At 43.4% G+C, this 14,591-nt stretch overlaps 4 non-coding genes across 4 annotated transcripts; all 4 read left to right on the forward strand.

Annotated features, from left to right (window-relative positions):
• The first annotated feature begins 1,160 nt into the window (after nt 1-1,160).
• On the forward strand, nt 1,161-1,233 carry TRNAA-AGC (transfer RNA alanine (anticodon AGC)). Its single transcript has one exon. It is a non-coding gene; the product is annotated as a tRNA-Ala (tRNA).
• A 5,404-nt stretch (nt 1,234-6,637) lies between these two features.
• TRNAA-UGC (transfer RNA alanine (anticodon UGC)) lies at nt 6,638-6,709 on the forward strand. Its single transcript has one exon. It is a non-coding gene; the product is annotated as a tRNA-Ala (tRNA).
• A 5-nt stretch (nt 6,710-6,714) lies between these two features.
• Nucleotides 6,715-6,787, forward strand: TRNAA-AGC (transfer RNA alanine (anticodon AGC)). The gene has a single exon. It is a non-coding gene; the product is annotated as a tRNA-Ala (tRNA).
• A 2,103-nt stretch (nt 6,788-8,890) lies between these two features.
• On the forward strand, nt 8,891-8,963 carry TRNAA-AGC (transfer RNA alanine (anticodon AGC)). Its single transcript has one exon. It is a non-coding gene; the product is annotated as a tRNA-Ala (tRNA).
• The last annotated feature ends 5,628 nt before the right edge of the window (nt 8,964-14,591 follow it).

The following is a 14,591-nucleotide window of genomic DNA, read 5'->3' on the forward strand; positions in this document are numbered from 1 at the left end:
TGGTATTCACAATATACCCATGGTGTGTGTGTGGTATTCACAATATACCCATGGTGTGTGTGGTGTTCACAACATATCTATGGTGTTGTTCGTGGTAGCAACATAACCGTTGTGTGGGTGGTAGTCACCATTCTAATGGTTAGGACGGTAATCACACCATACCCATGGTGTGAGTGGAAGCCACACCATTCACATAGTGTGGCTGGGAGTCAGACCATACCCATGGTAATGGTGGTAGTCGCACCATACCCATTGTGTGGGTGGTAGTCACATCATACACATGGTGTAAGTGGTAGTCACATCATACCCATCGTGAGGGTGATAGTCACACCATACCCATGGTGAGGTGGAGATCACAACATACCCTTGGCATGGGTGGTGGTCACACCAAACCCATGGTTCGGGTGATAGTCACGCCATACCCCTGGTGTGCGTGGTAGTCACACCATACCCATCATATGGGACGAAATTTAAAGCAAAAAGAGGCGCATAATGGAACGCAAAGTTTGACAGCGAGAAAACTTACTATAGTAATGAACATATTAATATCTGGTTACCTGTGAAGTGCCACACTACGCCGCAGGAAATATTTGATAATTTGACACTCGCAGGAGACACAGAAAACTAAACAAAGGGACATCAGTGGAAATAAGTCTGACTTTCTTGGGGTTATCCTAGCTAATTTACACATATGTTGCTATGAATGATAGTTATTCTTAAATGTACCACCTAAATAGCTTAGTAAACATAGACTGACCAGCAAGATGAAACTAGATCCACGACACGTGACAATTGAATGCAAAATCAGTTTATTTAGGCTCAGGTACACATAAGTACAGCTATCATACATAGTGTAAATTATGTAGGATAACCCCAAAAAAGTCAGTGTCTTATTTCCATTGGTGTCCTGGAAGCGTAAGACTACAGTTCTACAACCTCACAGAGGTAGAGATCGTGCATCACATTATAAATCAACACAACAGTCAGCACACAAGAAGTTGATGCGAATCCCATAATTAAAGCACAAAATGTGAAAGCTAAAAAAAATAACTTCAAGCAGATAATCGCACACTGTTATTGCTAAGGGAGGGTAGTTCAGAGTTAAAGAGTTTCCTGTGCATGCGAAAGGTCCAGGGTTCAATCCCGGCATTTCCAGTCACGGGGATGTAGCTCAGATGGTAGAGCGCTCGCTTAGCATGCGAGAGGTACGGGGATCGATACCCCGCATCTCCATAATTTACAAAAATATTAAGGACTCATGAGGCCGACCATCAATTGAAAATGGTTTACTGAAGATATGCTAATTTATAATAAGTAGAATTTTAATTTTGCACCAGAACTACCCAAACAACCAACCTACCCAGCTAAAAAAGTTCCTTTAGTTCACCACTTTACTTGAGAAAAGTGATACTGACGAATCCTCAGGTGACACATACAACACTTAAGATAATAATTCTGCTAATGTGACTCCAAAACAAGCTTTATTTACCCATAAAAATTTAAAACAGATTAAACACCACACTCCCAAATAAAGACTTGAAACAACTTGAATGAATGAATGAATGAGGACTCACAGGTAAGAACCGCAAGGGGCGAGGGGAAAGTGGGTATACGTCGAAGAATAGACGGTGTGAGGAAAGTCTTGAGTCGAAGAGAGAAGAGTCAGTACTAGACCCAACTGCTAAGCCGGGAGAAACACTGACGAAGACGATGTAGAAGGCACTGGAACTCTGCAGGTGCTGACTGCATCTCGCTTGATGGAAGAAATTGAGACTTGCTGGTGATAGGTGTCTGAAGGCGACAAGGGAGGAGCTCATCTTTGATTGGTCAGTTCATGGAATTATGTCGTTGTTTTGCCATAACTTCATTCTTGTTGATTTCAGCTCCTTTCGCAATGCGTTTGAATCGATGGATCGGGATGATCATGAGACGTGTTAACAGGTGTTGATTGCCGGAAATCTTAGAGTTATCTTGAATATGCTTTAGTACAGATGAAAGTGTAATGATATCAGCTCCTTTGAAAGAGGGATCGATGGTAAACTTGACTGTCTTTTTGGTAAGGTGACTGTGTAGTTTAGATAACAGCATATTTTGAGCATAGTGAGCTGTGGTGTAGAAAGTGATTCCATTCCATGGATAAAAAGAATCAACTTCATCAGCTTGAATTGTATCAAGTCGAGACACATAAGATGGTGTTGTTGGCATATGTGTAACTCTTGGGATGCGGTGATAAAGGTGTTGTAGATTCAATGTTCGCTGTAGTGGACGAATAGGAAGCTGTTGCTGGTGGCAAGGTCTCTGATTGGTTGGTTTCAGTGGGAAGTGATGGAGGTGGAGGCTTCTCATTGGTTGTCATTGGAGTGACGTCACTAGTTGGTAGAGACAAAGGAGTTATTGGAGAAGCAGAGGAGGAGGTTAAGTCTTTCGTAAATTTAAGAATATCGGCACATGGTGGAGAGGCTGGAAATTCAAACAGTGGCATTCTGTTCAAGGCGAATAGCTCGTTGATGGTGGTGTTGAAGGAGCCAGGTACTGCCATATTGAAACAACTTAAATAACGGCTCACCCAAGGAAAGGCTTCAACGATGTTAAATACCACATACTCAAATAAAGGCTTTCAATAGGTTAAATAACAAACACCCAAATATGTGCTTGAATCAGGTTAAGTATCACACACTCAAGTTGGTATTTATGGACCATAGGAAGGAAATATTTCTAAAAGATTAAGTGAAAATTCAAGAGATCTGCATTTATTGCAATGCTTCAATTGCGACACTATTGATGATAGAATAACTTATTCCAAGGAAGCTGTTGAACAGCAAATGAAAGAATGAAGGAAAAAAATCATTAGCTAGAGGTCATTTTCCCAGAGGGCATTGGAAAATACCAAAATTGGAATGTTTAAGTTTGGGACTCTGAAGGTCGCACGATTCTAGTTTAATAAGCTGATTTATTTTATTTGGCAGGTGAGGATGATTGTGGAACAGGTGGAAATATTCATGTGTACATTGAAGAATATCTCCAGAAGAGTCTCAGAGTAAATGATAACGGTGGCAAAGACACCAACAGTTTAGTTTAATATCTTCATTATGCACCATATACTCATGATGTGGGTGGTGGTCACAACATACCCATGGTGCGGGTGGTGGTCACAACATATCCATAGTGTGGGTGGTCACAACATACCCATAGTGTGGGTTGTCACAACATACCCATGATGTGGGTGGTGGTCACAACATACCCATGATGTGGGTGGTGGTCACAACATACCCATGATGTGGGTTGTCACAATATATCCATGGTGTAGGTGGTGATCAGAACATACCCATGGTGTAGGTTGTGGTAACATTTCCATGGTGTGGTTGGTGGTCACAACATACCCATGGTGTGGATGGTCAACACATCCCCATGGTGTGGTTGGTGGTAACAACATACCCATGGTGTGGGTAGTGCTCACACCATACCCATGGTGTGGGTTGTGGTAACATTTCCATGGTGTGGGTTGTGGTCACAACATATCCATGGTGTGGGTGGTGATCACAACATAACCATGGTGTGGGTCGTGGTCACAACATACCCATGGTGTGGGTGGTGGTCAGAACATGCCCATAGTATGGGTGGTGGTAACAACATATCCATGGTATGGGTTGTGGTCACAACATACTCATGGTGTGGGTGGTGGTCACAACATTCCCATGGTGTGGGTGGTGGTTACTAAATATACATGGTGTGGGTGGTGATAACAACATAGCCACGGTGTGGGTGGTGGTCACAACATATCCTTGGTGTTGGTGGTGGTAACAACATATCCATGGTGTGAGTGGTGGTCACAACAAACCCAAAGTGTCCTTGGTGGTCGCAACATACCCATGGTGTGGGTAGTGCTCACAACATAAACATGGTGTGGGTTGTGGTAACATTTCCATGGTGTGGGTGGTGGTCACAACATATCCATGGTGTGGGCGGTCACAACATGCCCATAGTAAGGGTGGTGGTAACAACATACCTATTGTGTGTGTCGTGGTCACAGCATACCCATGCTGTGGATGGTCACAATATATCAGTGGTGTGGGTGGTAGTCACAACATACCCATGGCGTGGGTTGTGATAACATTTCCATTCTGTGGTTGGTGGTCACATTAAACCCATGGTGTGGGTGGTGGTCAGAACATATCCATGGTCTGGGAGGTGGTAACATCATATCCATGGTGTGGTTGGTGGTCACAACAAACCCATGGAGTGGTTGGTGGTCAGAACATATCCATAGTGTGGGTGGTGGTCACAACATACCCATGATGTAGGTGGTGGTAACATCATATCCATGGTGTGGTTGGTGGTCACAACGTACCCACGGTGTGGGTGATGGTCAAAACATACTCATGGTGTGGGTGGTGGTCACACCATACCCATGGTGTGGCTGGTGGTCACAACTTGCCTATGATGTGGGTGGTCACAATATATCCATATTGTGGGTGGTGGTCACAACATACCCATGGTGTGGGTTGTGGTAACATTTCCATGGTGTGGTTTGTGGCCACAACATACCCATGATGTGATTTGTCAACACATACCCATGGTGTGGTTGGTGGTCACAACATACCCATGGTGTGGGTTGTAAACACATACCCATCGTGTGGGTGGTCAACGCATACCCATGGTGTGGGTGGTGGTAACAACATATCTATGGTGTGGGTGGTGGTCACAACATACCCATCTTGTGGGCGGTGGTCAGAACATGCCCAAAGAATGGGTGGTGGTAACAACATATCCATAGTATTTGTTTTGGTCACAACATATCCACGGTATTGGAGATGGTAACAACATATCCATGGTGTGGGTGGTGGTCACAACATACCCATGGTGTGGGTGGTGGTCACAACATACCCACGGTGTGGGTGATGGTGAAAATAAACCCATGGTGTGGGTGGTGATCACAACATAGCCATGGTGTGGGTAATGGTAACAACATATTCATGGTAAGTGTCGTCTCAACATACCCATGGTGTGGGAGCTGGTCATAACATGGTGTGGAAGGTGGTCACAATAAACCCATGGTGTGGGTGGTGGTCACAACATATCCATGGTGTGGGTGGTGGTAACAATATATCAATGGTGTGGGTGGTGGTGACAACATATCCATAGTGTGGGTGGTCACAACATACCCATGGTGTGAGTGGTGGCCACAACATACCCATGATGTGGGTGGTAACAATATATCCATAGTGTGAGTGGTCACAACATATCCATTGTGAGGGTGGTGGTCACAACAAATCAATTGTGTGGTTGGGGGTCAGAACATATCCTTGGTGTGGGTGGTGGTCACAACAAATCCATGGTGTGGGTGGAGGTCAAAGCAAACCCATGATGTCGTTGGTGGTCGCAACATACCCATGGTGCAGGTAGTGCTCACAACATACCCATGGTGTGGGTGGTGGTCACCACATACCCATGATGTGGGTGTTAGTCACCCAATGGCAACGGGTTTGGGTAGTAGTCACAACATACCCATGGTGTGGGTGGTGGTCACCACATACCCATGATGTGTGTGGTAGTCACCCAATGTCAAGGTTTTTGGTAGTACTCACAACATACCCTTGGTGTGGGTGAAAATTTAAAGATTACAGAGTCACATAATGGTCCGCAAATTTTGGTAGCTAAAAAATGAAACAGTAGTAATGTACATATTTATATCTGGTTACCAATGAAGTGCCACACTACGCCAGAATAAATTTTAAATATGTTGACACATGTCACTGGAGCTCAGGCGAGTGAGATACATTATAATCTTCACCTGCAAGGTTCTAGAGGGAATGAATCCATTATCTGCACACAGAAATCACTCCATACGAAATCAAACGGCTTGGCAGGCGATGCAACATATCCATAGTAAATGGTAGGGGCGCAATTACTGCACTAAGAGAAAACATAATAAGTGTCCGGGGCCCAAGACTCTTCAACAGCCTTCTACCAGCAATAAGTGGACTTACGAATAGATCCCTGGTTGTCTTCAAGAGGGAGATGGACAGATGCCTAAAGTCAATGCAGGATCTGCCGGGCTGTGGTTCGTAAGTTGGAGTAAGTGCGGCCAGTAGTAACAACCTCGTTGATCAGGCCCTGATCCATCGGAAGCCTAATCATGAACCGGTCCGCGGGAGCGCTGGTCCCCGGAATAGTGAATACCCTCCATGTAGACTCCAGGTACTGGAATAAGTCACTTTGACTTTTTTTTTTAATTATCCTAGCTAATTTACACATGTTACTACATGTGATAATTATACTCCTATGAACCTGTACCTAAAAAACTTAGTAAACATAGACTGACCACCACGAGCAGAAGCAGAACTAGGACACGTGAAAACTGAATGCAAAGTTAGTATTTTAATTTAGGCACAAATACTCATGAGTAAAATTATCATACTAGTGGAAATGACTTCGGATAATCCAAAAAAGTCAATTGGTGTTACTAAAGCGTAAGACTACAGTTCAACAACCTCAAAGAGGAAGAGATCGTGGATCACATTATAAGTCAACAGCAGTCAGCACACAAGAAGTTGATGCGAATCCCAGAATTAAGGCACAAAACTTGAAAGCTCAACAAAATAACTTGAAGTAGATAATCGCACTCTGTTATTGCTAAGGGAGTGTAGCTCAGTGGTAGAGCGTTCGCTTTGCATGTGAAAGGTCCCGGGTTCGATCCCCGGCACCTCCAATCATGGGGATGTAGCTCAGATGGTAGAGCGCTCGCTTAGCATGCGAGAGGTACGGGGATCGATACCCCGCATCTCCAGATTTTATAAAAAACATTAAACACTCAGTAGGCCGAGCATCAATTGAAAATGGCATACTGAACTTATGTTAATTTTATATTATGTAAAGTTTTAGTTTTGAACCAAACAATCAACCTAGGAAAGATCAAGGACTGGGCCGCGGGGGCGTTGACCCCCGGAACACCACCAGGTAGACTCCTCCAGGTAGGTTATCTAGCTAAAAATTACCTTTAATTAGCCGTTTTACTTGAGGAAAGTGATCCTGGCGAATCCTTAATTGACACACACAACACTTAATAACTCTACTTCTGTGACTGCAGAACAAGTCTTTATTTACCCAAATAAATGCTTGAAACAGGTTAAGTATCTCAAACTCAAGTTGGTATTGATGAACCACTGGAAGAAAATATTGTTTCTCAAAGACTAAGTAAAAATTCAAGCATAGCATTTATTGCTATGATTGAATTGGGACACTATTGCTGATTAGATAACTTATTCCAAGGAAGCTGTTGAACGGCTTATGAAGGAATGAAGGGAAATAATCATGAATTAGCGGTCATTTTTACACAGGTTATTAGAAGGCACGATAACCTGCATGTTCAAGTATGGGACTCCGATACTCGCAGGATTCCAGTTTATTAAGCTGATTTTTTTCTTTGTGGAGTAGGTGGAAATACTGATCTATACATTGAAGAGTACGTCCAAAGAGTCTCAGAGTAAATGATAACGGTGGCAGAGACACCAAGAGTTTAGTTCAATACCTTCATTATGCACCATATACCCATGGTGTGGGTGCTGGTCACAACACACCTATGGTGTGGGTGCTCGTCACAACATACCCATGGTGTGGGTGATCACAACATACCTATGGAGTGGGAGCTGGTCACACCATACCAATAGTGTGGGTTGTGGTCACAGCATATCCATGGTGTGGGTGGTATTCACAATATACCCATGGTGTGTGTGGTATTTACAATATTCCCATGGTGTGTGTGGTGTTCACAACATATCTATGGTGTTGGTGGTGGTAACAACATAACCGTTGTGTGGGTGGTAGTCACAATACTAATGGTTAGGATGGTAGTCACACCATACCCATGGTGTGAGTGGAAGTCACACCATACACATAGTGTGTGTGGTAATCACACCATACCCATGGTAATGGTGGTAGTCGCACCATACCCATTGACTGGGTGGTAGTCACATCATATGCATGGTGTAAGTGGTAGTCACATCATACCCATGGTGTGGGTGGTAGTCACACCATACCCATCGTGTGGGCGATAGTCACACCATACCCATGGTGAGTGGGAGATCACAACATACCCTTGGCATGGGTGGTGGTCCCACCAAACCCATGGTTCGGGTGATAGTCACGCCATACCCCTGGTGTGCGTGGTAGTCACACCATACCCGTGGTGTGGGACGAAATTTAAAGCAAACAGAGGCGCATAATGGAACGCAAAGTTTAACAGCGAGAAAACTTACTATAGTAATGAACATATTAATATCTGGTTACCAGTGAAGTGCCACACTAAGCCGCAGGAAATATTTGATATTTTGACACTCGCATGAGATTCAGAAGACTAAATAAAGGGACATCAATGGAAATAAGTTTGACTTTCTTTGGGTTATCCTAGCTAATTTACACATATGTTGCTATGAATGATAGTTATTCTTATATGTACCACCTAAATAGCTTAGTAAACATAGACTGGCCAGCAAGATGAAACCAGATCCAGGACACGTGACAATTTAATGCAAAATCAGTTTATTTAGGCTCAGGTACACATAAGTACAGTTATCATACATAGTGTAAATTACGTAGGATAACCCAAAAAAAGTCAGTGTCTTATTTCCATTGGTGTCCTGGAAGCGTAAGACTACAGTTCTACAACCTCACAGAGGTAGAGATCGTGCATCACATTATAAATTAACACAACAGTCAGCACACAAGAAGTTGATGCGAAACCCATAATTAAAGCACAAAATGTGAAAGGTCAAAAAAATAACTTCAAGCAGATAATCGCACACTGTTATTGCTAAGGGAGGGTAGTTCAGAGTTAAAGAGTTTCCTGTGCATGCGAAAGGTCCCGGGTTCGATCCCCGGCACTTCCAGTCACGGGGATGTAGCTCAGATGGTAGAGCGCTCGCTTAGCATGCGAGAGGTACGGGGATCGATACCCCGCATCTCCATAATTTACAAAAATATTAAGGACTCAGGACGCCGATCATCAATTGAAAATGGTTTACTGAAGATATACTAATTTATAATAAGTAGAATTTTAATTTTGCAACAGAACTTCCCAAACAACCAACCTACCCAGCTAAAAAAGTTCCTTTACTTCACCACTTTACTTGAGAAAAGTGATACTGACGAATCCTCAGGTGACACATACAACACTTAAGATAATAATTCTGCTAATGTGACTCCAAAACAAGCTTTATTTACCCATATAAATTTAACACAGATTAAACACCACACTCCCAAATAAAGACTTGAAACAACTTGAATGAATAAATGAATGAGGACTCACAGGTAAGAACCGCAAGGGGCGATGGGAAAGTGATTATACGTCGAAGAATAGACGGTGTGATGAATGTCTTGAGTCGAAGAGAGAAGAGTCAGTACTAGACCCAACTGCTAAGCCGGGAGAAACACTGACGAAGACGATGTAGAAGGCACTGGAACTCTGCAGGTGCTGACTGCATCTCGCTTGATGGAAGAAATTGAGACTTGCTGGTGATAGGTGTCTGAAGGCGACAAGGGAGGAGCTCATCTTTGATTGGTCAGTTCATGGAATTATGTCGTTGTTTTGCCATAACTTCATTCTTGTTGATTTCAGCTCCTTTCGCGATGCGTTTGAATCGATGGATCGGGATGATCATGAGACATGTTAACAGGTGTTGATTGCCGGAAATCTAAGAGTTATCTTGAATATGCTTTAGTACAGATGAAAGTGTAATGATACCAGCTCCTTTGAAAGAGGGATCGATGGTAAACTTGACTCTCTTTTTGGTAAGGTGACTGTGTAGTTTAGATAACAGCATATTTTGCGCATAGTGAGCTGTGGTGTAGAAAGTGATTCCATTCCATGGATAAAAAGAATCAACTTCATCAGTTTGAATTGTATCATGTCGAGACTCATAAGATGGTGTTGTTGGCATATGTGTAACTCTTGGGATGTGGTGATCAAGGTGGTGTAGATTCAATGTTGGCTGCAGTGGACGAATAGGAAGCTGTTGCTGATGGCAAGGTCTCTGATTGGTTGGTTTCAGTGAGAAGTGATGGAGGTGGAGGCTTCTCATTGGTTGTCGTTGGAGTGACGTTACTAGTTGGTAGAGACGGAGGAGTTATTGGAGAAGCAGAGGAGGAGGTTAAGTCTTTCGTAAATTTAAGTATAACAGCAGATGGTGGAGAGGCTGGAAATTCAAACAATGGCATGCTGTTCAAGGCGAATAGCTCGTTGATGGTGGTGTTGAAGGAGCCAGGTACTGCCATATTGAAACAACTTAAATAACGGCTCACACAAGGAAAGGCTTCAACGATGTTAAATACCACATACTCAAATAAAGGCTTTCAATAGATTAAATAACAAACACCCAAATATGTGCTTGAATCAGGTTAAGTATCACACACTCAAGTTGGTATTGATGGACCATAGGATGGAAATATCCCTCAAATATTAAGTGAAAATTCAAGAGATCTGCATTTATTGCAATGCTTCAATTGCGACACTATTGATGATAGAATAACTTATTCCAAGGAAGCTCTTGAACAGCAAATGAGAGAATGAAGGAAAATAATCATTAGCTAGAGGTAATTTTCCCAGAGGGCATTGGAAAATACCAAAATTGGAATGTTTAAGTATGGGACTCTGAATTCGCACGATTCCAGTTTAATAAGCTGATTTTTTTCTTTGGCAGGTAAGGATGATTTTGGAACAGGTGGAAATATTCATGTGTACATTGAAGAATATCTCCAGAAGAGTCTCAGAGTAAATGATAACGGTGGAAGAGACACCAACAGTTTAGTTTAATATCTTCATTATGCACCATATACTCATGATGTGGGTTGTGGTCACAACATACCCATGGTGTGGGTGGTGGTCACAACATACCCATTGTGTGGGTGGAGGTCAAAACATATCCATAGTGTGGGTGGTCACAACATACCCATGGTGTGGGTTGTCACAACATACCCATGATGTGGGTGGTGGTCACAACATACCCATGATGTGGGTTGTCACAATATATCCATGGTGTAGGTGGTGGTCAAAACTTACCCATGGTGTGCGTTGTGGTAACATTTCCATGGTGTGGTTGGTGGTCACAACATACCCATGGTGTGGATGGTCAACACATCCCCATGGTGTGGTTGATGGTAACAACATACTCATGGTGTGGGTAGTGCTCACACAATACCCATGGTGTGGGTTGTGGTAACATTTCCATGGTGTGGGCTGTGGTCACAACATATCCATGGTGTGGGTGGTGGTCACAACATACCCATTGTGTGGGTGGTGGTCACATCATACCCATGGTGTGGGTGGTGGTCAGAACATGCCCATAGTATGGGTGGTGATAACAACATATCCATGGTATGGGTTGTGGTCACAACATACTCATGGTGTGGGTGGTGGTCACAACATACCCATGGTGTGGGTGGTGATAACAACATATCCATGGTGTGGGTGGTGGTCACAAGATATCCATGGTGTGGATGGTGGTAACAACATATCCATGGTGTGGGTGGCGGTCACAACAAACCCATGGTGTCCTTGGTGGTTGCAACATACGCATGGTGTGGGTAGTGCTCACAACATAAACATTGTGTGGGTTGTGGTAACATTTCCATGGTGTGGGTGGTGGTCACAACATATCCATGGTGTGGGCGGTCACAACATACCCATTGTGTGTGTCGTGGTCAAAGCATACCCATGCTGTGGGCGGTCACAATATATCAATGGTGTGGGTGGTCACAACATACCCATGGTGTGGGTTGTGATAACATTTCCATTGTGTGGTTGGTGGTCACAGTAAACCCATAGTGTGGGTGGTGGTCAGAACGTATCCATGGTGTGGGAGGTGGTAACATCATATCCATGGTGAGGTTGGTGGTCACAACAAACCCATGGAGTGGTTGGTGGTCAGAACGTATCCATAGTGTGGGTTGTGGTCAGAACATATCCATAGTGTGGGTTTTGGTCACAACATACCCATGATGTGGGTGGTGGTCACAACATATCCATAGTGTGGGTTGTGGTAACAACGTACCCACGGTGTGGGTGGTGGTCAAAACATACTCATGGTGTGGGTGGTGGTCACACCATACCCATGGTGTGGTTGGTCACAACATACCTATGATGTGGGTGGTCACAATATATCCATATTGAGGGTGGTGGTCACAACTTACCCATGGTGTGGGTTGTGGTAACATTTCCATGGTGTGGTTGGTGGTCACAACATACTGATGATGTGGTTGGTCAACACATACCCATGGTGTGGTTGGTGGTCAAAACAAACCCATGGTGTGGGTGGTAAAAACATACCTATGGTGTGGGTGGTGGTTACAACATATCTATGGTGTGGGTGGTGGTCACAACATTCCCATGGTGTGAGTGGTGGTCAGAACATGCCCAAAGTATGGGTGGTGGTAACAACATATCCATAGTATGGGTGGTGTTCACAAGATTCCCATGGTGTGGGTGGTGGTCACAACATACCCATGGTGTGGGTGGTGGTGACAATAAACCCGTGGTGTGGGTGGTGGCCACATGTCCATGGTGTGGGTAATGGTAACAACATATCCATGGCATGTGTCGTCTCAACATACCCATGGTGTGGGAGCTAGTCACAACATACCCATAGTGTGGAAGGTGGTCACAATAAACCCATGGTGTGGGTGGTGGTCACAACATATCCATGGTGTGGGTGGTGGTAACAATATATCCATGGTGTGGGTGGTGGTGACAACATATCCATAGTGTGGGTGTGAAGGCTTACTCAGCCCTGTAACAACTTCAGACAGTATTACCAAGGCTGGCTCCTCCTCAGGAAACTTAATGAAGAGAAAAAGAAATAATAACAGACAAACATAAACACTTTATTATATAGAAAATGTAAAATATAAAACACTTAAATATGAAATATTAATCCTACATTAAAAAAAATGAAAAATGAAAAATATAAATGATAACTGAATTCAACGCTAATATAAAACTTGGGTGTCTGGTGTTGGTGACACTGCTTGTTGAAATCGTAGCCGTTGCTGATGATGGGGGGGGGTCGCAGGTGTTGGTTACAACCCACTGGCTAGTTCTTCACATTATAGCCTTGAGTATTCTATCCCTATGACTGGAAAGCACGTTCTTTACCGCTGCAATGATGAGGGGTTACGTCCTGCAATTTCATACAGGTGCACAGGTAATTAAATCCAAAAAGGGGAAGTCTCAGGACGTTAATCCACCTCCATCAATTCTACTCGTTGACTGGCAGGTGACCTTCTCTGTCATCCAAGCTGGAAAGATAGACAGGTTACCCACTGCTTAAGAAATCACTCTCCATGATAAGTATAATACCTAAAAGATGTGGTGATTATTACAACAGTCAACTTAGAGCAAGACTGAAAGGACTAAGTTTATTATTGGTCAAAAGTGAAGCTTTCAACCAATAAATTCACTAGAATACAAGGCAGGCATATACTTACAGTAGTGCTGGGAGCTGTGAGTCTAGGGATTACCGTTTGGACCGGAGCCCCACACGTCACCTTTCGGGAGGGGGGAAGAAGGAGGGGAAGGGATAGCAGGAGCTAGACTGACCCTACCTTAACAAGCAGCCGGCAATCAAACTATCACTTTCGGGGTGCGGGAAAAAAGGCGGGAATAGTGGGAGCTAGACTTGCCTTACCTTAACAAGTAGCCGGTAAGCAAACTATCACTTTCGAAGAGGGGGAAAAAAGGTGGGAATAACGGGAGTTTGACTTACCCTACCTTAACAAGTAGCCGGCAATGAAACTATTGTTACTATATACTCCCTCGCTACTCCTATCTATTGAACTTTTCCCTCACACTCCCCCATACCAAGACTTATAGTCAAGGAGTATAAGAAGAATAGGCGAGGAAAAAGTTCTAACATATGGAAGTCGCGTAAGGAAAGAAATCTTCTACTGACTGTCACGACTTAACCAGTCAGATAAATAATTATATGAGCCATTGATATACACAATATGGAACTTAAAAGCCTGGAGTGTCAATGTCCACCTCAAGAGGGGACTGTTGGTTCCCTTAAAAGTTTCTAGGTATATCAAAGGTTTGTGGTCCGTTTCTAAAATGATTTCTTTTCCCAGCAAATAAAATTTAAGTTTGGAGATACATCACACAAGGGCCAAACATTCCTTTTCTATGGTGGAGTATCTCGTTTCTGCGGGAAGGAGTTTCCGGCTTAGGAAGCATACAGGGAAGGGAGTACCATCATGGTATTGTAGTAACACCGCACCTAAGCCAGTATTGGAGGCATCAGTTCTTAAAAATGTTTTATTAATATCTGGAATCTTAAGTATAGGGTCTTTCGAAAAGATACTTTTAATCTCATTAAACTTTTCTTGAGCTACGTCGGAAAGTTCAAGGGGTTCCTTCACAGACTTTTTAAGGAAGTCGGATGAGATGCCTGTAAGATCAGTAAGGTTCGGGATAAACCGTGCATAAAAATTTACAGAACCAAGAAAGCTATGATGAGCTTCTTGGTTTTGGGGAATTTAAATTCTAATAAAGCTTTGATCTTACTGGGGAGAGGCTGCAGAGAGTTATTAGAAAGTATCAGTCC

This window comes from Cherax quadricarinatus, unplaced genomic scaffold (genome assembly GCF_038502225.1).
Source record: "Cherax quadricarinatus isolate ZL_2023a unplaced genomic scaffold, ASM3850222v1 Contig979, whole genome shotgun sequence".
NCBI lineage: Eukaryota > Metazoa > Arthropoda > Malacostraca > Decapoda > Parastacidae > Cherax > Cherax quadricarinatus.